We start from the raw sequence: 25,161 nt of genomic DNA on the forward strand, positions 1-25,161 counted from the left end.
GCACATCATTATATACCAGCTAGCCCAACTTCAGTAACCCTACAAACGTCGCTGCTGTTTACTTTCCTGTCTTCATTTATGTTGGAAGTGATAGCAGAGCGGTACGTTTTAATTTGTTTAATAAATCTCTCAGTCAGAACATGGTATATTATATTTAGATGGAAGCTAGCGACCTAACTCCCTGCTAACTTCTAATTCAGTTAAATGTCATAAATTCTGTTTTCATGGATGCCTGGATGTTAAACTTATTTGTTACACCTGGCAGAGCAGCGACACTAATCAAAAACAAGATGATAGTTTATTAAATTTTAATGAAATTTGCAGATTGTTTCGGTGAAGTGTAATAAACTCCTTGCTATCTAAAATATAACAGGACACCGGAGTATATTCTCGAGCATCTCACACTTCTGATAATCAGTTGTCTGCTTGACGTTTATTCAGCTGTGCAAAAACTATAACTTTGATCTCAGCCAAACCGATTCACTCAGGAACAAATAAAATACTAAAAAAGCCAAACAATAACATTTTTAAGTTATCTAAGTGACTTATGTATGTTTAACCTGAGTAGCAAAAGACGGCGGTGGGTTTGAAAACGATTTGCCCTAGTGAGCCTTGCCCCCGGCGCGCTATCGAGCTAGTGGGTAACAGACGTCTCTGAAAACGCCGGCGCGCTTTTGAAAATATGTGGTGTCTTGATAAACTGAGCAGATATTTGAGGTTTACACAGCTAAAAAAATAGAAAATATGTTAAACGTTTATTTTGTGACCCAGAAAGAATAATAAGAGTAATATTAAAACTAACTAGCTGCCGCCATTGTTGGAAACTGAGCAGGGCTGCGCTATGAATTCTGGGACACAGCTTCTTCTTCGGGGTTTAACGGCAGCTGTACATGCAGTGCTGCCATCTTCTGTTTCAGTCCGTTATTACACTCTTAAATCCTACTACTTATTCCTGCATCTTTTGTGATCATACAAAGCTTCAAACGACGCGTCGACTATTAAATCAGTCGACGACGATTTTGATAGTCGACGTAATCGTGACTAGTCGACTAATCGTGGCAGCCCTAATGTTGGGTATCAAAGATTCCATAGGTCCTGCATGCTGTCCATGCAACCCCTTCCACTGGGGTTAGTTGCATAGTAGCGTTCCAACAGCACCATATTCTCATCTATTGCTCATTTGTGCCTTCTTGTTCCAGTAGTCCACTACTAATCAGGGTGTTTTAGTTCCCCAACACCTGACGTATACCTTGTTAATCCAGGCGACATCAGAGCCAGTATGGCTTCAGTTACCTCTCTCTCACACATATCTGAGGAAGGCTTGGTTAGCAATGGGAATCTAGCATGGGGCCCCTTACCGAATACAGTTGCCGTGGCTGGGAGTGGAACCCCCAACCTGAAGTTCCAAGGGCGATTAGTCAGTAAATGACACGGCAACAAATGATGCATAGCAATGCAACACCAATGTTACATATAATTGAGAACTTGGCTGCTTTGAGTGTCTCAAGGAGTTGACTATTGTTTATTGAACTCTTTACAAAACATGGCCATGTCCAGGATTTTTTAAAACAAATTAAAGCAAAAACACAAAGAGGGCAAAAGGAAACAAATATGATCCTTCAAATGTTAGTCCACTAGCCAGCGGGTGACAAAACAATGGTCGCATCAAGCTTTTATTTATACTTACATAAACAATGTAAATGTACAATAAATAAGGCTGTAGCATATACTGTGTATACTTACATGGGACAAACTTTCTGTATTTAACCCAGTTTTGTAGGCTAAGCCCAATTGTCTTTTAATTCTACTCTCTTGAAAGCAATACTGCACTGCAATAAGGGATGACCTTTCATTAGTGGACATGATGCAGTTCTGAATAAAATATATTTTTTGTTCATATATATATTGGTACTAATTGAGTTATATAGACTATATTGCCAAAAGTATTCATTCATCTGCCTTTGCACGCATATGAACTTGAGTGACAATACTTAATCAATAGGATTTAATAAGCTATTGGCCCAGCCTTTGCAGTTATAACAGCTTCAGCTCAGTCAAGTCCTGTTCTCACAGTGCCAAACCCAGACTCTTCAATCAGATTGCCAGATGGAGACGTGTGATTCGTCACTCTCTAACCCTAACCCAGAGAACACATCTCCACTGCTCTAGAGCCCAGTGACAGGATGCCTTACATCACCAAGCAGAATGCAAAGCATCAGACGCAGTGTTGTAAGGGTTGGCCATGAAAACCCAATCCATGAAACAGGCACTGATCTTGACCTAATCTGAAAGTCCATATTAAGTTGAATTGACTCTGCAGAAAGTTGGCAACCTCTGAGCACTATGTGCTTCAGCATTCGCTGACCATGGTCTGTAATTTTCCATGGCCTAACACTTTGTGGCTGAGTTGCTGTTGTTTCACAACTGGAAAAACTGTCCTTGTTCTATCACTATCACAGTACAACACTCGATTCAGTCCGCTCCTGAAAGTGACCCATTCATTCACAAATGTTTAGAGAAGCAGTGTGCATGCCTAGGTGCTTGATATTCTACACCTGTGGCCATGAAGGTCATTCAGGGATTTGGACAGGTAAGTGAATACTTTTGGTAATATACTATATCTTTAAATCTCTCCATTTCTCTCTCTCTCTCTGTGTGTCTCACACACAGCCCACACCTTTCCCTGCTCCACTTTGCTTGTTTCAGGATTTCTTTAATGTTGGACTCTCAAATAGGACAAAAAGAGGTGCCCGTGTCAGCTAGGATAGCAGAAATGCAGGGTTGTTAATATCAAAATCACACACACAGTCCCTTGTTCCTTGTAACAGATAATAAACAAAGTGCAGGTTATAATTGCACTCCAGGATCTGTGGCGCCTGTTGCTGTAGGGATGTGTGTGTGTGCATGCATGTGTGTGTATTTGTGTGGACATGCTCGAGTGTATTATGGCATACTGATGGTCATTAAAATTAATGATGTGGGGCTGATGTCACCAAGTAAAAGAACTGTGTGCATGTGAATGTGAGGAATATATGGAAGTGAAATAGAAAGGCAGAAGAAAGATGATGTTTGAACTTAAGAACAATATAGAATATTGGACGGCACATTTTTAATATGCAAATGGGTTTTTTTTCTGTCACTAGAGGATTTATGGGACAATAAAGGGTAAAAAGGTCTTGTTTGTGAAAGGGAGAAAGAGAGAACACAGTGGGGTATTTGAGACACTCAAGCATAAATCATTTAACTAACTCTCTTCCCAAATAGACACTTGTGTCTGTTGGTTACTTAGACAGGGAATGAAAAAGGGAGGAAAAGAAAGCGAAGAGACTAAAACATCCAGTAGGGATGGAATATAAGTTTGGATGAAATAGAAAAGGAAAAGGAGTCAAACAAAAAAGGGCAGAGTATTATCTTTGGTAGATTTTCTGATGAATATTGCTAGCATTGCCCTGCTACATTAAATAATAAGAAGAAAATAAAGTGGATGCAGTGAGCTATACTAAAAGAAAGCAAAATTAAAAGAATGAAAATAGGCAACATCTGAGACCTAGAGGACACACAGTAAAGTGCAAAGCTCTGCTAGTGCAGAGTAATTCAATAGCTTGGAAATATGCAGTTTCTATTATGGTTTGTTTGTTTATAATTTGATTTTCCAACAAAATAGCACATGCTGTTAAGTGGACCAGTTTCAAACTCAACAAAGATACAATCTAAAAACCCCTGTACCACAACCTTCCATTAATACCCGTCCATTTTCTTCCGTTTATCCAGGTCTGTATCGTGGGGACAGCAGCCTAAGCAGAAAAGCCTACCGCTCCCTCTCTCCACCCATCGCCTCCAGCTTATTGGAGAGAAAACCAGGGCATTCCCAGGCCAGCTGAGAAAGGTAATCTCCCCCGAGTCTGCCACTTGGCTCTGCCTTGAAATTTTGTCCAGAAAAACTATAAACAGAATTGTGACAAATGGCAGCCCTGTCAGAGTTCAACACCTACTTGGAACAAGTCTGACTTGTTGCCAGCAATGTGGACCAAGCTCCTGCAAAGGTTGTACAAGAACTGAATGGCTCATACAAAAGCACCCCCCAAACACACTCCAAGGCACGTGGTTGAAAGCCTTGTACAAGTCCACAAAACACATGTAGATTGGTTAGGCAAAATCCCACGCATCTTCAAATATTCTTGAGAAGATATAGAGTTCGTCCAGTGTTCCATGACCAGGACAAAACTGAGTTGTAAACCTTCTTGGGGAGGCTGAGGAGTGTGATTCCTAGGAAACTGGAACACAGCTTGTGGTTTCTCTTCTTAACCACCATGTGAACCACCATCATAGTCTGCCATTCCAGAGTAACTGTCCCAGATTTCCACGTTATGTTGTTGAGGTGTGTCAACGAAGACAGTCACACACATCTAGACCCTTTAGTAACTCAGGGTGATCCTCTTCCAGGGGAGTTATTGATCCGCTGCTCAGGATGTCCCGTCATATTTACTGTCCTGTCCATTATGATCGAACACGTGATTGTTAGTCCAATAACAGAACAGAACTTAGGTTCATATCAGGCATGTCATTCCTGTCAATCACACCCCTTTAGTTCTCACTGTGATTGTTCACATGAGTGCTGATATCACCAGACACCAGCTTAGAAACCAGATGGAGCACCCTTGAGCACTCCACTCAAAGAATCCAAAAAGGCTGAGTACTGTGAACTGTCATAAGTGGAAATAATAGTCAGGACCCATTCCCAGACCTGAAGATGAAGGGAAGCAACCCTCTCAACGTACTGGCAACAAGCCAAGAGGGACACAAGAATACTAAAACAAAATGTCCATCAAAGGCACAGGGGCACAGGGAAAAGTCCAAAACTCAGGTCAGGGGCCGGCGTGGGGGCCAATAGCTCCATAGTTCCGCAGTTCAAGGGGCCGACCCGGAGGACAGCAGCACAAGAGTCTAAACAGTTCAGGAGGCCGACGGTTCAGTAGTCCGTGACTGAACAGTTCCGGCGACAAAGCACTTCTGGAGGCCGGCCGCGGAGCTAGTGGTGGTGACGAAGCAGCTCCAAAGGCTGTCTGCGCCGGCGAAGAAGCCCAGTCAGTGGCCTAGAAGGCAGCCGCCAACGGCAAACCACGCATGGATGAGGTTGAGCTGGCTGAGCCGGACGTGGACGGGACGATGGCGTGGCAACCACAGGATCAGGCAAGGCAGGACCAGGCGTGGCAACCACAGGACCAGGCAAGGCAGGACCAGGTGAGGACGGCACTGCGGACGACGGCGTGGAAGCCACAGGTGGTGGTGCTGCAGGCTGGATAGATCCCTCGGACCCTCCAGCGGAGACAGGTTGCTGAACGGGCTCTCCAGAACCCTAAGAGCTAATGGTTCAGGTGCAAACGGAGCTGCTGATGACGGAGCAAATGGCTGTGCTGCTGGTGATGGAGCTAATGGCTGTGATACAGGGAGCTGAGCAGGCAACGCTGGGGACTGAGCTACAGACTGAAGTAAAGGTTGGTGGTTGTTGCAATGAAAGCTGTGATGGTGGTTGTAGTGGTTGTTGTAGCTGTTCTTCTGAGCCTCCAGAACATGGGAAAAACTGCTGGATGGGCTTAAGCAGAAAACAGAAATGGGTGCAGGCTCTTGCTGGACACTAGCCACTCCCACCCGAGGAACGGACACAGGTGCGGGAACTGGCTGGAAAACTAAACAATTCATAGAAGGAGCGTGATCTGCAGTCTCTAACTCAGTTAGCTCAACAGCAGGTTGTCCATAATCACAATGCTCGGACTGAGTGAGTGAGAAACAGTCACAATCACTCACTGACAGGGCTTGCTCAGCAGCTGTGGGGTGATGGCGACGTGAGCGCCGCTTTCTCCGGGGAGTTGGAGAAGGCAGGCTGGGCTGCGAATCCTTCAGCAGGCTGGACTGAAGCTGCTGCTCTGGGTGGACGTGCACAGTAGAAACGAGGAAGTCCTGGATTAAAGGGTGGAGCGTGCCAAATAACCAGGGGAGTCCGGAAACCATTCACTGTAAACGGAGAGCTAACGCCTCCTGGTATTCCGTATTAGGCAGCGCAAACAACTCCTGGCAGAGAAACTCCACTGCGTAAATCATGTCCTCCCGGAGCTCAGCAGAGGGGTTGTGAGTTGCTGGGTCCATTGTCTGGTCCTTCTGTCATAAAACGGCTGTGTGCAGGCAAGAGAAGGACCCAAACACAAACTCACAGAGACGAAAAGTAAACTCAAAAAACACAGCTTTATTGTCGGAGTGGTGGGACAAAAAATAACAATACAAAACTAAACTGGGAAAACTAAAGCACAAGGTGACACAGGGAAAATCACAGAGCTATAAGGGAGGACGCAACACTGAGCACAGGAAGACAGAGGACTTAAATACACATGAGGTGATCAGGGGGAGTGGCAACACATGGGGAAACAGTTGACACACATGAACCTATCGACATCACAGGGGAAACTTAAAACTAAACACAATGAACACAGGAACATGGGACCTCTTTCAAAATAGAGCAGGAAACATAATGAAACGCAGACCTGACAGCATAAACTTATCAAAAGACATCCAGGCACGAAACACATGAAGGGCAAGAGAGACTTCCCATATGGAAAAGAAATAGTAAAAACGTATAAATGACTTGCATCAGATGTGGCCTACTTCATATAGTGAATCATATCAGGCTTATATGATTTACTCATGAAAGTGGCCACTTTCTCATTACTTTCATATATTGTTTTAGGAAATATCCAAAACATATAAGTTTCATTTATATAATTTTTCAAGGGATCTTATATCTGTTTTCACTCTTGTATGCTTTTCATTCAAGTTTCACACAAGACAGATACAAACTTTATAAGATTTATATATATCTTTTCCATATGGGTTAACACAGGGGTTGAAAACACAAGGGGAAACTAATAAGCAAATGAACAATTTAATGAGCTTAAACATACACTATAAACATCAAAATAAACTAAAACTCAAAACGCTGTGTCATAAGACCCAGGATCGTGACAACAGGTGGTAAATTTAAATACCAACCATCAAAGCAATGGACTTTGCACAACAGAGGTAAAGAAGAGAGTTTAGGCAGAGTAAAATTCGTGGAGATAGTGAGATGAGTATATTATGCTTAATAGCATAAAAACTGTTGTGTTGTCATGCTAGCATTAGTCTTGGTTTGAAAGCACTACTGTGCTTTGTTGTACAGTGTGACTGCATACTATTAAGAAGGGCACACACATGGGGTTCCAGTCATATGTCATCATTGAAACTGAAGAATATTTTTTTAGCTTGCTGGTTTTGAAAACTATGTGAGATACTACTAAGCATTAAGTATGCCACCAGCTGCAGGCATGTCAAAGTGTCAATAAAAGCTCAGTACTGTACAGCTTGTACAAGTTCAAAATGTCAAGCCTTCAAGGAAGGCACTTCAGAGTGTCATGCTGTTTAGAAGGATTAGAGTGCTGTAATGGCAACATAGTGTTTGAAAAAAAATGATCTCGGAATATTTCAAGGAATTGCTATTGTCTTAGATGGATTTACATATCACCAGTGTTGGGTAAGTTACTTTAAATTAGTAACTTAGCTACATTACTAGTTAACTCTATCAAAAGTAACTCAGTTACTTCAAGATACTCCTTACTCAAAGTAACTAGTTACTAGGGAAAGTAACTTTGGTTTTACTCAGAATTCTCTTGTTAATGTGTTGCTTCCCTAACTGGATACCCAGCAAGATTGCCAGTCTTCTAGCTTGCTTACATGTTAGCACTATCCTGCCAAAAGTGCACTGTGCTACCTACCAACAGAAAGGAAAAAAGTAATGTGCATATTTCCACGAGAGAAATCCCACGCCTGGACCGTCGTCGACTACCGCCATGATTCTAGCCTACGTCACAGCGTCACGTGTGCTTTTTACATCCAACACGAAAACTGCAGTCGTGGTGCTTTGATTGCTCTCAGAACTCGGAAATTCTGCCTTCCGAGCGGGAAGATGTAGGTAACTCCAGACTGCAGATGAGCTGCATACAGGGCTGGACTGGGACAAAAAATCGGCCCAGGTATTTTGACTAGAGACCGGCCGCCATTATAGGAAAAAACATAAAGCCTTTGAATGAAAACAAACACTGTTGTGACAGTGACGTACACTGTTTTCATGGTATATATGTATCAATCTATCAATCGTTGGTTGTAAGATTCAGATAATTATTTGTTAAAAGCTAGACATTTTAAATGAGAATAAGAAAGTATTTCTTTGTGCCCCCCTCTCCCTGTTAATGCCCTACATGGCCCCCCTGGCAAAACTTTGCTAGACCCGCCCCTGCACAGTTACCAGCTGTCAGCGTAAAAAAGGATCCTGGTGTTATTTGTCTCTCAGAAACAGTTCATAACTTCCCTTCAACTCATTCATGTCACCTAAAAGGTAAACCTGTTTCTCCATCACCATCTCCTGGTTTCATCTTCATGTTTCCCTCTCACCACATATCAAAATCGATATCATGACCAGCAGCTTTACAGCTGTGGCTCCAGCAAACATCAGCTGATACTAGAAATTAATATTAAATAAATTCTAACAACAGCTGATCAAGCTTAAATGTGCTGCTGTTGTTTAGCGCGACATCTGCTGGTTTCTTCTTTCTGGCGCAAAGTGGGCGATAAACAAACGAGAGAAAAGCCGATCAGCTGATCATTGATCAGTTTCATGATTGAAGTAGAAACAGGAGAGGGAGGGGAGAGAATGAGAGAAGAAGAGGCAGCTGACAACGTGAAGACACAGAATAACTCCAGCTTCGTGTCTTTTTCCATTCTAGCTGAAGTCAAACTGCGTTCCTTTTCACCTCAGTACGAACTGCATAATATTTTCTCTGAATACGAGACGATTCCGTTTTTTACGGGACAGTTGGCAACTCTACTAATTAACCTTATGAATTAAATAAAGTTCAACATCAGTAACATCATAGCACCCACCCAGCTGTATATAAACTCTGTCATGCTAGCTAGTACGCAGTACGAGTTATTGTAACTTACTGTAAAAAGTCAGCACAACGAAAATAAACTCCACCTAAACTTGGTTTATATCTGACCCAGATAGACAGCAGGTCATAACTTCTTACCTGAAGTTCAGTTCACCTGACACTCGGACCGGCGGCCACCTCGGGTCTGTCCTCCTCCTGCCTCCCCTTTCTCTCATCCACCTGCTGGCCTCCACCACTTGCTAATGTTACTGAATCTGTGGAGCTCTGCGATGCCACCAGCAAACCGGTAAAGAGTTATTTTTTACACATCTGCCAGCATCTGGCCAATCCACCACCTTTCATTGTTTACACCGTTATGGAAAAAAAACAACAACAAAAGAACATCGGCATATCAAAACGAAAAATCACCATCGGCCCACCGAGTCCAGCTATGGCTGCATATGTGTTTAGTAGTAATTTCTTTTTGTAGGGCTAGCAAAACAGCCGTTTTCGAGGGCATTGCCATATTGGAATGCCGACTTCTCTAACGAGGCTAACCAGAACGCCGTTTACTCGAGTGTGACATCATTCCCAGGTCCGTGTTCCGATTTCGGAGGCAAGTCGAATGCAACACATGAAGTAACGAATAACGACCCTATCTATATCCCCGTAATGATTAATGCGTTACTGATTTTGGCATAATAACTAGTTACCGTGCTCGTTACCACAATAATAACGTAGTTACTGTAATGTGTTACTTAATAACGCATTAGTCCCTACAGTGCATATCACACACCACCAGAGTTGAGAGGGTTACTTTTAAAATGTATTCCATTACAGATTACAGAATACATGCCCAAAAATGTATTTTGTAATGAGTATTCTGAATACTTTGGATTACTTAATATATAATCATGCTTTTTACAGCTACCTGAATGTACTATTGCTGTGTGAATTATTACTTTTACTGAAGGTTACTCTCCATACCAACACCAACTACATGTTAAAATCTTAATATAAATGAGTAACAGTAGGTGGACATTAGGTAAGGCTGCACTTTTTGCAGCGATCTCGTATAGAAAACTATTCCACGCGTATATAAAACAGGTCCACGGCTCCGAACTGTAGTAAAGGGACCTCTGGCTAATACGTCAGGTTCATGTCGGGCTCATAGCCGAAAACTAGCTTTACTTTGTCTCTCGCTAGCAAAGTTGACCCAGACAACACAGAGAGGCGTTGAAAGGCTGCTCCAACAGAACTTATTGTTTCAAAGAAAAACACGAACACGTGTACAGTCGAGTCTTAATAGCTTACTTACAACTGGGCTCGTCAGGCTCTCTTCTTGGCTGCAGTGGTTATTATTATATTTACATGCTTCCAGCTCCCGTTTCTGCTCGGTGACAGCTCGTACTTTTCAACTCCCCTTTTTCTCCCTCCCTCAGTCACAGACACATAACGTGTATAGCAGTCCATTCTCCCTGCAGCACTACTCTGCCCATGAGGCTACATTCTTTAAGGTTATGCCTATAACACTCTGCCTATTGCCTTCATATTAAATCCTTTTTGTGAATAATTTTTTTAAATATTTCTTCACGTCATTATGCGGGCCGCAAGTAGAGGTGACATGGGCCACGAGATTGAGACACAGGCATTAGAGCCTCTTAATGCGTGTTTGTTTGGGGCGTGGACGCCAAAAGTAGAGAGGGCATAGCCGAACATATGAAACAGGAAAAGACCGCCATGTAATCCATTTATTTCAACAAAGTAACTGTATTCTGAATACCACCTTTTTAAACGGTAACTGTAACAGAATACAGTTACTCATATTTTGTATTTTAAATACGTAACGGCGGTACATGTATTCCATTACTCCCCAACACTGCACACCACAACATAAGCTGAAAGTGGATGTGACAGTCTGAGAGTAGAGAAGGGGAGAAACAAAAGAAAGAGCAGGTAAAACTCCAAATGGCTTCCTGACTTTTATGTCCAAACCCTAAAAAGGGTCTTTCCATCTTTGTCTTCATATCTTTCTACTGATGGGACACACACACACAAACACATGCTGCACTGGCTGTGCAATGGTAAAACACCTCTCCTAGTGATATTTGAAACACTTGACTTAACCTCTGGGATGTGGTGGTCTCTACTGAGCATGCACATACACATACACAGACCTTTGGAAAGAACAACTTAACCTCAGAGAGTTGATCCTCGCTAAAACCTACTAAAATATGGAAGACTTGGCTGGAGGAGGGGAGAGAGCTTAACGCAAGCAGTCACAAAGACTGGAAAGAGAAGGAGAAGTACTCCTGGTAGAGAGAGTGAATATTAGATAGCGAAAGACGAGGTCATAGAAAGGTCTGGGACATGTGCTGTGTCAGTGCCATTACATGATGGAAGAACTGCTGTCATACATCCAAAGGTGGGGAAGCATACAACTGAAATTCAAGTATGCCAAGAAATTCAATGACAGGTTATTTAAAACAATAATTATAATAATAACCATCATTATTATCATTACAGTGAAGGTTTTTACTATCTTTCTGAGACAGTTTTTTGAGTCTGAGTTTCTGAAAAACTGGACAGATTAATATTACGCTTGTTTCTTCAGAGAATATAATGGCGTTATTTTCTCTTTCATTATCAAGGTGTAGTTTTTATTAGATGTTCACTCTTTCGCTCATTTAAAACGGGTTGTTCTTGCCAGGTCTGTAAGGGTTCTCTCAGGATACTCTGGCTTTCTTCCACAGTACAATGTCAATATCAATTTTATTTCTATGGCGCTATTAAAAGCAACAAATTGACCCAAGTGCTTCACAATTAGTTAATGAACAAGAGAAAACAATAACAAACAAATACAGACAGAAAAGACATTAATAGATGAGGTAATGACAATATATTTAACATAAAAAGAAATAAAACAAACATAAAACAAACCTGATGGTACTCAAACTGAACTTGAATTAAAAGCCAACGTAAAAAAGTGATTTTTAAGACATCTTTATACCTTCTAACACCTAAAAGACGTGCAGTAGCATTTTGGATCAACTGCAAGTGATGAAGAGATGAGTGTCCATCAGAAAGCCCAAATAGAGAGAATTGCAGTAGCCCAATCTTGAGGTGATGAAGGCATGAATAAGTTTTTCTAGGTCTTTAGGAGGAAAATAAGGCTTCGCTTTGGCAATTTCACATAACTGATAAAAGCTGGTATCTGCCACTGCGGACACTTGCTTCTCTAATTTAAAAGAGCTATCTATAAACACTCTTAAACACTTACTATTTCTTACAGTGTGGGAATGATGACAAGCAAGAGGACCGAGGGTATCAATTAACTTATCCAAAGGGGCATGACTTTCAAAAACAATAACTTCAGTCTTATTTTCATTTACAAACGTGGAGTTAGTGGGGTTAGGTTAATTGGTGATTCCAAATTTCCCATCAGTGTGAATGAATGATTGTCTGTCGCTCTGTGTTACCCCTGTGGCAGGCTGTCTCTGTCGCATGGGGGACAGAGACGGCATTTAATCTTTAGTTATTGTTAATCTCTGGCCCTTCTTCACAGTGTGTCTTTTGTCCTGTCTTCCTACCCTCAAGCCCAACCAGTCGAGGCAGGTGGTTGCCCCTCCCCTTGGTTCTGAGGTTTTTCCTTTCCACTGTTACCAAGTGGTTATCCATCTGATTGTTGGGGTTTTCTCTGGATTATTATAGTGTCTTTACCTTATAATATAAAGCATCTTAAACCAAGTGTTGTTGTTGTGAATCAAACTGAGGCAAGTGAAGCCTGCCATGAAACTAAAAAGTGAACTCAGGTTCATCCTGTTTCTACACCTATGGAGACCACCTGTGGTAAATTCAATTGATTGGACGTGATGTGAAAAGGCACACACCTGTCTATAGTTCTTCCCATAGTTGACAGTGCACGTCAGAGCACAAACCAAGTCATGAAGTCTAAGGAATTGTCTGTAGACCCGTGAGACAGGATTGTCACGAGGCAAAGATCTGTGGAAACGTAGAGAACAATGTCTGCAACACTGAAGGTCGCAATGAGCACTCCATCATCTCTAAACCAAGAGTCTTCTTAGAGGCAGCCGAATGCGCCATTTGAACAACTAGTCTAGGAGGTGTCCAAGATCCCCATAGTGACTCTGACAAAGCTCCAGCATTGAGTGTGGTGAGAGGAGAACCTTCCAGAAGGACAACCATTTCTGCAGCACTCCACCAATGAGGCTTTGTTGATTTGGTTGGTTTGGTGGGACCAGCACTCCGATACAGAAAGTATGGATGGGGTCTTTTTTAAAAAGTCCTACTCTCTGATCCTGTGGGTCTCACTCAGTAGGCAGTGCAGAGCTTAGATGGAGCCGATGGGTGAGGGGACTTGCCCAGGTCTAACTACCTTTTTCCTCTAGGTGTCTAACCTGCTTTCCTCTGAGAACCCCTTGTCCCTGGTAGCCTTGCAGGTCAGGGAGATTTCTTGGCCACACTAGTCAATAGCAGCTCCCCTCTAGGTCAGTGCTCTTGGAATATAACTGAGTTTAATTTAGTGACTTAGAAAACATGCCCCCAGGTTCTGTTACTCCCAGAGGCTGGAGTACTTTTAAGAGCTATTCATACTAATATCCATTAATACTCAGATTTTTACCTTTACGGTTTCACAAAGGGTTTTGCTTAGTGAACAGGGTGCTGGGCTGGAGATGAAACCCTTGATGCATGTTAAGGAGCTTCCTTGTCTTGATGTCGGAGGCTTCTGTCTCCTTCTTTGCTGTCTCCAGCTTATTATCCCAGCAGGGTATCTGATGACCGACAGGGCGTAGGTGTTGACTGCCCAGATGTTGTTCTTTCATTCAGCTGGTTCAGTTCTTCATTCTACTTGGGGCTTAATATCCAATCTTGGGTGGAGGTGATGATATCTCCCCCCTGACCTGACATCCTGGCTCCCCCTTGCTATAGCATTTGTGTTGTACCTCACAGATTTCCAGCTGTGATAGAAATTCCTTCTGAATAATGGAGCACTGAGCTATTAGTTGTTTCAGATTCCATAGGTCCCACATCCTCTTCATGTAACCCCGTCTGCTGGGGTTACTTGCATAGGAGTGTTGCCCACTCTTCTTTTGCTCTACTGCTATGAATGTTTTTGGATTATGTATTATTTTTACACTGCATTATTCTTGTGTAATGTTTTCTTTGCTTTTGTATATTTAGCTCTTGTTGTTACATCTTTTGTTGCTTGTTTGTTTGTTTGTTTTTAGCCAGACATTATGATAAAGAAAGTGTGTCAGTATCAGTAAGTGGTTAATCAGCTATAAATTATTACTCCTCATTAGTGTGTATTAATACATTAATGTACAACGTGGTATCAGTTATTTTCATATTAAGTCCAACTAAGTGATTAAAAAGTATTTAGATGCACATTTTTATATAAACATTAAGATATAAACTAATTGTTTGTGAGTTTGTTAATAGTTTTTGTTATTTTCATATTGAACTTCATGGTTAAGTCAGGCTGTTGTTAGTTATTATTTTATGTGACCACATGCAACGTGAGGACTATTTTTGCCTTGTAAAGCAGAAATAGATCAATACTCAAACAAGTATCAGCTATCTTCACAACAGAACAATGACACATAGCAGAAACAGATTCAGAACATACAAATATTTATTGTCAGATGCAAATAAAAACTCGCCTGAGGTTTGCAGAACACAATAATGCAAGTAGGACCAAATTCTAAGTTTGTAAAAGTGAGAAAGATACTTTGAGCAGTGGGAGCCACAGGCTAGATTTGCTTAAATATGCTCAGACTTTTTCATCTAAAATAACTTTTTAGTTAATTATTTTACAGAGATTCACAAACAAGTGTAAACACCATAAACAAAGTGACAAAAATATTAAACTTGTAAGTCAGAAAAATGTCTTTGGAAATTCTGTGCTTCATTCCTGAGTTTCAATTTTCCTCTGGTTTTTAGAGCGTTAGCTAACTTTAGCCAGAGAAGTCAACATCCAGTCAGGTTACGTTCCAAAGTGCTCCTCAATTAAACAAATAAAATCCCATATAATATACTGGGTCGTCGTGTACTTTCATTTTGCCACAGAGGTTTGAAGAAGTAGATTAGCCAGCAAAAGTACACATAAGATAGCAAGTGGGGTGGTGCATCTATCAACCTCCAATAGGAGGTTGTTTAATGTACCTTCTTCTGACCTCCAGATCAAGAACTATTTGGAAATGATATCACCCATGCAGTATGACATAACCCACTCAGAAAAAAATTGACAGGAAAAAATGTCAAGAAAATGTTGAGAAAAAAATGTCCTTTTATATTTTGGTGGAGCAGTGAAAGAGCGCTGCTGAATTCAGAAGACAGCCCTCACTGTGTACTCAGACTAGCTAAGGTCACTTGTACTGTACCACTGCACCTTTGACTGTTCCCAGTAGTCTCATACGATCAAGAGAAAGTCGAATCTGAAACGGTAAAGTCTTACTTTTCCCTGTACTATATATGTTTTTAGTGTAGGAGGTATGGAGAGTGCCATTTCTTTGGATGTCATCCAAAGATTACAGCATTAGAGGCTGAAAGTGCTATGACCTTACGCACTCTTTGAAAGCCCTTGAAAGCTTTTCAGTGGCAATCATCTCACCCTCAACAAGTGCTTAGCTAGAAACCTTTAAATTTCCTGTTAGGTCACCAACTGTGTTGGATGTCCGTGTTTGTGCATAATTGATTACATGCTCAAAGGTGTTCTTCTGTGCGCAGGGACGTGCACTGTGATACAATCACCTTTTTTTCTATTAAACTAAAAAGAGAGACACAGCAAAATTTTCTACAGACTTGAAATAACAGTGAGACCCCAACATAGTTGTTAAAATGGGACAAAGAGTTTCAGGGGAATTTGCCATTTACAGTGATGCACTGTGGACAGCTTCCCTATGTGGACCTGAAATATTGAGTCCCCTGAGACATGTATGTTCTGCAGCACATGGAAGATTTATGACTATTTATGGTTGGCTTGGTATTTGAAAAAAACAAATGCTAAATACTGCAGTGATGCATTTAAAAGCAAGCTGGACTAACTAGACTACTAACAGTTTTGTGCTTTAACATCTTTCATTAGAAGAATTTGAGAATCACTTATGGAGTCTAAACCTGAAGAGTAAAACACAAAAGAAAATCTCATTAATTTTCCTGTTGAATGTGCTATTGTGCATAAAAGTTAACGTGGATGTTGTCTGAAGCTATCCTCGATCTGTTCTGATGTAAATCTGATCTCCTAGTATAAAGCATATCAGTGCTATCTCCATTTGAATCATTGTAGGCTTAAACAAACTCGTCACTGCATGCACCATGCTTGACATCCTTACAAAAATCTTCATTTGAATCAGTGTAGGCTTAGACAACCACTGAATGTGCCACGCTTGGAAAAAAGGCAGCAGGTTCGGTTTTATTAACGATGTACTCTGGTCCCAGGGCAAGGACCCTCAGGTCGAAAAGAGTTAACAGAATTTGTTTCTGTTGTGAAAAATACTATAAAAGCCCACATGGAATCAGCACATGACATACTCTTTTATATTAAACAGGATTATTTTAAGGGCATGGCAAATTGTAGAATTCATTGTGCATTTTTTATTTAGTGGTGTGAAGTTATAAGAAACAAAAGTCGATTCACATTTACATTCATATTTCCCGAGGGTAACCAGTGACGATGAAAAACAAGAGCCTCTTGTACTGTTTATATAAGCGCTCACTGTAGTGTTGCAGCAGTTAAAGGTTTGTTATGTACAAATTTTAAAAAATAATATTTCCTCTCTGATCTGGTATGCAGCCCCTCCGATGTAAAGTAAGAGAATAGGATTATGTTGAATACTTGTACGCACCAAATGATGTTTTGTTAGTGTAGAATATACAAGTCTCGCTGTTACAGAAGCTTTCACTAGATCTGCTTTGTAATAACAAAATCCTTTCCCCCAGATGAGAAATCAAACAAAAGCGTAAAAAACAAAAAAGAACAATAAATATTACTTTAGTATATCTTTTAAAAACTCGTGTTTAACATCATAAATGCAGATAATGGACGGTTTAGCAAAGCCAGTTATTCTGTTCCCATCCAGGCGTCCATGCCAGTCAGCTCAGTGTTAGTCATACACAGACCGATTCCTAATAACTACACATGTTTAGACATTTTAAATGGGCTGACAGGACAATAATATGCTATTTTGTTTTTATAGCTTGTTGGATGTTGTTTGGTCTTGTGTTTTTTTAGGTTTTTCGACTGGAAAAAAGGAATGAATATTTAAAATTCAAAGATGTATATACAAACCCACGTGCAATATAAAAACTCCTGCTGCTACAGTTGAAAATGTACATACATTAATTTATAGGTGTGAATGTGGTGGTAATTTAGGGATTTTAATAATTTCTTTGAATTGTTTTTTCCAGGGTGGAATGATTTTATTCCATATATGTTTAGTCTTTAAAAACCCAGCACACAAATATGAATTTTATTTTGGATTTTCTCTCATTCACACAGTTTCAAAAGCAGACGTACATCCCAACTCTTATATGGTTAAATGCACTTTGATGAGATGCTTTTGGTAGCAATCAGTGAGCTTCTGCCATAAATGTGGCAGATATTTAGATTTCCTGGTCTTTATGCAACTCTGTGCATTTTTAACATAAAAAAAACATTTTTCTTCCTTGTCTTAACTTTACCTAATATGCAATATTTTACAAACGTGTGTGTGTGCATGAGTGTGTGTGTCCCAAGGTTGTGTGTGTATGGTTTTTTTATATGCAATGACTCCCAGCTTTTTTCTTTCTTTCCAATTCTTCCAACTTCTCCTGTTTGCTCAGCAGAAGAATCAGGGATTATTACACTGATCGAAACAACAAATATCTGGTGTGTCTGACACCACTTGACAGAAGTTTTACAACATCGTTCACTAACTAGGACCAAAACATTGATTTTGCTTCTATAGTCAGTCGATATAGATGTTGTGTCTGTGGATTTATATCCTTCATGAGCTCTCATGTGCAAATCTCACACCAAAACAAACAAACCACACGACACGTAGCCCCGCCTCTCTAATGAGTACATAAGGAACGGCTAACAGTAACAGACAGAGTGAAGGAAAGGCTGGACATACTGTGAATTTGGTTTTGTTTGCAAAGACGGATTTGATGATTTCATCCTGTAACTCTTTGAGTAAAACTCTTTCCTACTCAGTATTTATTCATCAAATTCATCCAGGTTATCAGTAAAGTAAAATTAGTCTATCATAAAATAAAGTAAAATTATACAGCAGTACAAAAATGTTCATTCTCAAAGATAACAAATAATTTTAGATGTTGCGTTTGTCCAGACCTGGATTTATGGGTTTCAGGATCAATGCAAACAGACGGTAAATGAATTCAGTCAAACATGGTTAAAAATGTCATCAGAGCAGAATTTTACTGTGTGACATTTAAATGTGTTTCATGTGTTTCATGTGTTTCATGGCTCATACTCACGTCTTGCTTCATGAGCTGTTGTCAGCTCACTAACATTTTTAAATAGTGTAAAAGTGAAGTTAAAGGTTTTGCTGCTGTTCAGTCTTATTTCTGAGATAACACCAGCGCACAATATCATCATTTACTTTATAAAGAAATGATGGATTTGTTCAGTGGCACCACAGAACATCACTAACTGTGTGAGTCTAGTTAGGGCTCCGAGCACTGCGGCTCTCTGTTAGGTGTTTGCGGTGCCCTGCTGCTCACGGACTCTGAGTCCAGGCAAAGCACACACAAATTAGAAATCAGTTTTTCTTCTGAAAACACAACTTCCCTGTTGGGAGCACTGTTCCTGTTGCTTATCAGCAAGCACAGGGCCTGCTTTAGCAGCATCTGCACCGGCAGGGGGTCAGTGTGTGAGAACGTGCATCTGTGTGCATGCCCACACTGCAACCTTCTTCAGCAACATATCACCCCTGGCCCTGTCTGTCCTTGCATTTAGTCCCAGAATAACAAGTAAACACTTGTTTTACTGCTGCTCTTAATGGAGTACATCTTGTTTCCTTACATCAACTGTGTGTTATTATTCACTCATGTCTTTATTTCATCCTTTCTTTTCTGATATACATCAACATCGAGTGTCTTAGCAAAGAGCTAGCTAGCATGTTCATCCTGAGTAGCATCAATGCTAAATTGTCCAACTGTCTGAAATGTCTCCATTCCCTTGAATGTCTCCTATTTTACTACTGCAGACTGTTTCATGTCTTATAATGCCTGTTTTTCACCCATGTTTTATCCTCATTTAGCCAAAAGTCTCATGGCCTTAGATGTTAACACAGTGTAGCAGTCCTTTAATAGCATATAATAACATATTAGTTCACCCCAGGCTGTGATGATGTCAGACAATAAGACGTTCCAACTCTGACACATCTCATGTGTTCTTAATTTTTAGTAATTATTTAGTTGTGATGTGTTGATTGGTCATTTCTAAGGAGAGCATTGTGACGCTTTCGTTTAGCCGTTGGACACCGAACAGTGACGTCCTTTGACGATACGGCGGCGTCAGCATATCTCAGCCTTTCTAGAGAATCTATAGAAGTGGTCATAGCTAACAATAGCTAACTAGCACTAATGTAAAAAATAATGAGGCCCGGGGCCTTCACGTGTTTATTCCCTATTTAGCACAAAATGGATGCGTGGTTGGAGACGAGGCAGCATGCAATAGGTTTGGTCAGAGTAACATTCAAGAGTCGTGTGTGTGTGTGTGTGTGTGTGTGTGCGCCCCAAACTTCATTCAGTAACAAAGACACAAACTGCCCCCTACAGTGTGAGAGGAGGCCATGAAATAATACTAGACCAGGAGGGAGGGGTGAGCCGCTGTGACACAAAATGGCCGACTCGAGAGAGGATCTGGTATGAAATAGCATTTGTCAGGCAGACACTGGCTGTGTGGGGGGTGGAATTGTGTCCCTCCTGAGGTGCATCCACTACACTATCAAAAGGTGCGTGTGTTCATGACTTACTGCTGCCTCCAGTGCAGTTTACAACGTTTGTGTTTCAGAGACAGAAAACTGTTGAATCTGACAAAATACTGCAGATGTAATAATGAGTAAAACAAAAGTCTTATTGTTGTTCATTTGTTGCCCCAGAAATATCCAGTTTGCTGTGTACAACATCTGGAAACACTCTTACTGTGTGTGTGTCAAATGTACACAAAACACACCTGGCTGACAGCGGTGGAGGGGCGGAGCATAAGCAGAGGAGCAGCACAGTGTTATAGATTAAGGCATGGATGTGGAATTTTCTCATGAATTCTTTCTTTTGGTTTTCCACATTTATTAACATTGTGAAGGATTTGTTGTCAAAAAAAGTACCTGAAACTGAAACCAGATGTGTGGCGCATGGCCAAATCTTTAAAGTTAGAGCTTTGTCTCTCATGAAGGTTCATGCATGAGCACGTCCTCGCGTTTATACGGGCTTAAAACACTGATTGAACAAATATTGCTTCAGACAGTCGTCTTGCTGTTCCATTGCCAGTATTTCAGATTTTGACCAACAACAAGTTCACCAAACAAGGTTGGATGAAAGCAGAACACTCAGACTCACAGGGTGCACATAATCTGTGCACATTTTTAAACCTCTGCACACCTTAAACTCCACCAGTCAGTGGATACTCGTAGGTTTTGCCGACTGCGTCTGTGACTGCACCTACATTTCTCATGGAATATGAAATAGCTTCTGAAACTCTGTTGCAACAATGCCATGGAATACAATAAGACAGAGAGACAGTGCTTAGCCCTGGGGGTTCTGGCAGAGCTGGGTCTCCCTGTGGAGACTGGGCACCGCCCACAGAGTTTCCCATGACCATTCATTTTTAAGAGCTTTGAACATATCAGCTCATAAAGGCCAGGGGACAATATACATGACAAAACAGAGATGGGACACTGCTTTCCAACCACACAGCCTCACACTTTATGTTATCCATGCACATGTCTTGTAATATCTTGGCGATGGAAAGCGTTTTTTTTTAGTAAATGACACGAAACAAAGGACAAAATGTTTTTAATCTGCTTCTCGTTCTCTTGTGTGCACCCCTCTGTCACTGTGACTGGTTTTAGATACTTTTGCCTTTTCTTCTTCTTCTTTTAACTCGAGCTCTCTCTGTTCTCCAGGTGCTCGTCTTTGGTTTTGGACTCTGGGCTCTGTAACAATGACAGACGATCGCTCCGTGTGACATCTCAAGATCGTACCAGTAAGCTTTTTGAGCTACTATTCTTTTTTGTCAGTCACTGTTTTTACTGATAACGTCACATTTTATATTCTCACCATGTGCAATTATTTGGTTTCTATTTAACTGCACAGGTTACAGTCAGCAGTCAGCATCACAGGTCCAAAATCACATTAGTTTATTTTTGTACAAATAAGAATAAAATCCGACTTTATTGGAGTCGACACTCAAAACCACACCATGAAAACAAAGTGTGGCGTTACACTAACATGGTAAATATGTCAGCTTATCTCAGCACAGGCCATACTCTTGAAATTATTAACTACTATTATCATTATTAATATTCATGACAGAGAGGTTCATGTATCAGCCAAATCTAAAATAATATCTCCTGTTTTAAAATAGCGTGCTCGTCACAGACAGCACGTTTTATTTAAAAGTCTGTGTTTTACTGGCAGACGAAGAAAAAACGAGTAAACAATCCTAAATCTAAATGATTAACAGTATTTTTGTGCATTTCTTTTCTCCTTTTTGTCTTGAAAGGCCAGATTCTCAATAAAAGGGAGAGAAAGAAAAAGAACGAATAAAAGTTTTTGACAGTCATCCTCACAGACAACCAAAGATTAAATGCATCCACCCTGTCCTATTTTTCACAATTCACTAAGGGTACAATGCCACAGTGTGCGCAGTCTGTTTTTGTGTGCGAGTGTGCATGCATATACAAATGCCTGTGTTTGTGCTGTAATGTGGAAAAGCTTGTGTTCATGCAGGCCTGTTGGTGAATAAGTGTATACAGCACGTGTAGCTGGGCAAGGTATATATCTCCCTGTGCGTGTGTGTGTGTGTGTGTGTGTGTGTGTGTGTGTGTGTGTGTGTGTGTGAACCCCCTCTGGTGCTTATTTGCCATTTCTGTGACAGAGCATACAGCTGCATCTCAAGACAAACTAGGCCAACAGCAGCTCTGTGGAGATGGAGCTGCTGACATTTGGCACCTGTTATCCAAACCTCTCAAGACTTTGTTATATCACAAACTCTCAGGTGTGAAACACTGTCTTCTTGTGGTTTCTATCCTGATCTGAGCTTTTATCCCAAGTTCTTGCTTTGTTCTCAGCAGCTCCAATTTCACTTTAACATTGATTGTTGTCAGAATAAAAGCCAAAGGTTATATAACAATTGCACCAAAGCAGGAATTGTTCACGCTGACACTAACTTGAATACAGATTTTACATCTGTGTTCAAGGTTTTACGTCAAGAAAATGCTTTAAAGCAGACTATAGGCAACTATAGCTGCAAATGTTGCTTAAAGCAACGAGATATGAGTATCTAGTATGTGCAGACGTATTTGCGGTTCTGTACTGTCTGCTGTTGGAGAACTACCGATACTAAAAAGCTAAACCTTTGAAATTAATAAACGAATAAACTCTGGACCTTAATCCTATGCTGGCTAACCTGACCAGTCTAAACTGTAGTGAAATCTAACTAGATGAACACACTTTGAACACGATTAGCCAGAAAACTTGGTTCTTTTGTGCCTTCCTCCATGAACCACTGTTCCCAGTTTCCCCGATGTGTGGGTCTAACTATGTTTTGCTGGACTCCCAAAGCCTCAGAAATGACAACTGACATATTTCAGACTGAAAATGTAGGCTGTGGTTGCTTTATAAGATCTGAGCCTACGTCACTTAGTCAGACAGGTGATTTCTTGGTTCATCATCTCGGCAGTCATGCCTGGGATCAGCTTGTGAAGTTGAGCTCAGCCTTCGAAAAACTGCAGTTAATAGTTGATTTATGATTTACATGAAGATTTCCTTTATAATAATAATAACTTTATTTATAAAGCGCTTTCAAACAAAGTGCTGACTTGACAAAAAAAGATAAATAAATAAAAGCAATACTAAAACAATACAATTTAAAAACTGACAGAAACAGTAGTCAAAGGAGCTTGGAAAGAAAGCGTCTGGACTTCTTTAAGTAGCTTGACGACGTTTCACCTCTCATCCGAGAAGCTTCTTCAGTTCTAGGGTCAAATGGTGGAGAGTCCCAGATTTAAACCCAGTGGGAGTATCCCATTAAGAAGGACAATGGACACCCTGATGATTCTCTGGGACTCTCCACCATTTGACCCTTAGAACTGAAGAAACTTCTCGGATGAGAGGTGAAATATCTTCAAGCAACTTCAGACGCTTTTCTTTCCAAGCTCCTTGGACTTCCTTGATCATTATGGATGACCTGGATGACTGAGAACCTTCACAGGCATACTGGCAGAACCAGTAAAAACTGGTGAACAGGTGGGTCTTTACCTCAGCTTTTAAAACCTCCACAGAGCATGCCTGCCTCATATCTTGAGGGAGGTTATTCAGCAAAGATGGGGCACAAACAGAAAAAGCATGCTCCTCAGTCTTTCTTCTAGCTTTAAGAACTTTTAGAAGGCCAGTGCCCTGAGACCGGAGAGCACGGGAACATAGAGGTCAGAGAGATATGAAGGTGCCAAACCATTCAAAGCCTTGTAGGTGAGCAACAGGACCTTAAAATCTGCTGGAAGCTGACAAGGCAACCAGTGCAGAGATTTCAGTACTAGGGTAATGTGCTCGTGTTTCCCAGTTTTGGTTAAAATGCGAGCAGCTGCATTTTGTACCATCTGTAAACCTCGAAAACATTTCTTCGGTAACCCAGAAAGGAGAGTGTTACAATAATCAGTGACACAAATGCATGGACAAGAACCTCTGCAGTGTCAGGTGACAGATTTTAGCTGTGTTATAATAAATGAAATCATCATCATCATCATTTTAAAACTGTATTACACGTACGTGAGACAAATATGTAAAAATAAAGACTGGGGCAACTTCTTTTTCTCACAGCACTGTTTAACATCATTTGCATGGATTACAGCAGGGACATTTTGCCTGGAAAAAGCTTAGTGGCAAGAGATCAGACATTATTATCTTTGTCTAATGTGTGATGCTCTGTTTGTTGGAAACAGAAGCTACAGGCTTTCATGTTCCTGTTGGTTTTCATGTCTGCAAAGAAACAGGAGAGCAATTATTAATGGTTAAGGTCCTGGAAAAACACTTCACCTTACCTTGAAACACATACAGTGGACAAGCAGGAGGATTGTTCCCAGTGTAATAACTTTATCTCAGTGTAAGAGAATGAAGCACCTGGGGGAAGGTAGGAAATGAGAGCACAGTAGAACCAAACACAGAGAGAGAGCTGTGCACACGGAAAAATATCCATAGCTTTATAGTACAAACAGCTTCCTTTCAGAATAAACATATAAATAAATCCGCACTGCTATCCACTCTTCCTGTTGCCAGAGTACTTTCTTGACCCTTACAGGGTGAGAGATGTTTCATCTTCCCATTTCCTTTATCCTTTTTCCCTTCTTCAGAGTTTCCTCCGACTACATTGTGTTTCCATTTGCCTAGCAGTTACCATGGCAAATGACCCAGACAAAGAGCATGAGCTGTGAGATTATAGATGTGTCTGTCTGCCTTGCACCTGTATGCATGCAGCCATGGCATCACACTCTGCACACGCTGACCTTTTGCTACAGAGAGATTTAACAAAGTGTGAAAGAAGAAGAAGAAGAAGAAGGCTGAAGTTGGAAAAAATAGGAAAAAAACAGCAATTAAAAGATAATTATCTGCTGGAAAAGGGCTGTAACTTTCATAATTTCTGTAATGCTGTAAGAAAGCACAACATTCCCTGCAGTGTAAATGTCAAACCCTTGCTTTGACCTTCTGCTACTTTCTTCCAGCTCTGTTGCTACAGCATGTCATTCTAATCAGACTGAGACAACTTGAGTCTTTGATGACATGATCAGATTTCATAATTATGCAATCACAAAGATTTGTCCATAATTTGCAAAAGCTGGTAATATTGCCCCAGTCCCTGGAACGTCGTGACAATGGTTGAATCTGAAAAGTAGCTCATATAAGAAATCCAATACAGAACTCTTGCAGGTCAATACCAATGCACAAAGGCTTGAATCTGCCACTG

At 40.9% G+C, this 25,161-nt stretch overlaps 1 protein-coding gene across 1 annotated transcript in view; it reads left to right on the forward strand.

Moving 5' to 3' along the window:
- Positions 1 to 3,849: 3,849 nt before the first annotated feature.
- The window catches only part of tenm3 (teneurin transmembrane protein 3), a 388,426-nt gene continuing 367,114 nt past the window's right edge, over positions 3,850 to 25,161 (forward strand). Inside the window, exons 1-2 of the mRNA XM_087845866.1 lie at positions 3,850 to 3,886; positions 21,107 to 21,186. The gene's annotated coding sequence lies outside the window, so the exon portion shown is untranslated. The remainder of the gene's footprint in view (positions 3,887 to 21,106; positions 21,187 to 25,161) is intronic.

The sequence above is a fragment of the Neolamprologus brichardi genome, chromosome 9 (genome assembly GCF_056152115.1).
Source record: "Neolamprologus brichardi isolate AB-2024 chromosome 9, ASM5615211v1, whole genome shotgun sequence".
NCBI lineage: Eukaryota > Metazoa > Chordata > Actinopteri > Cichliformes > Cichlidae > Neolamprologus > Neolamprologus brichardi.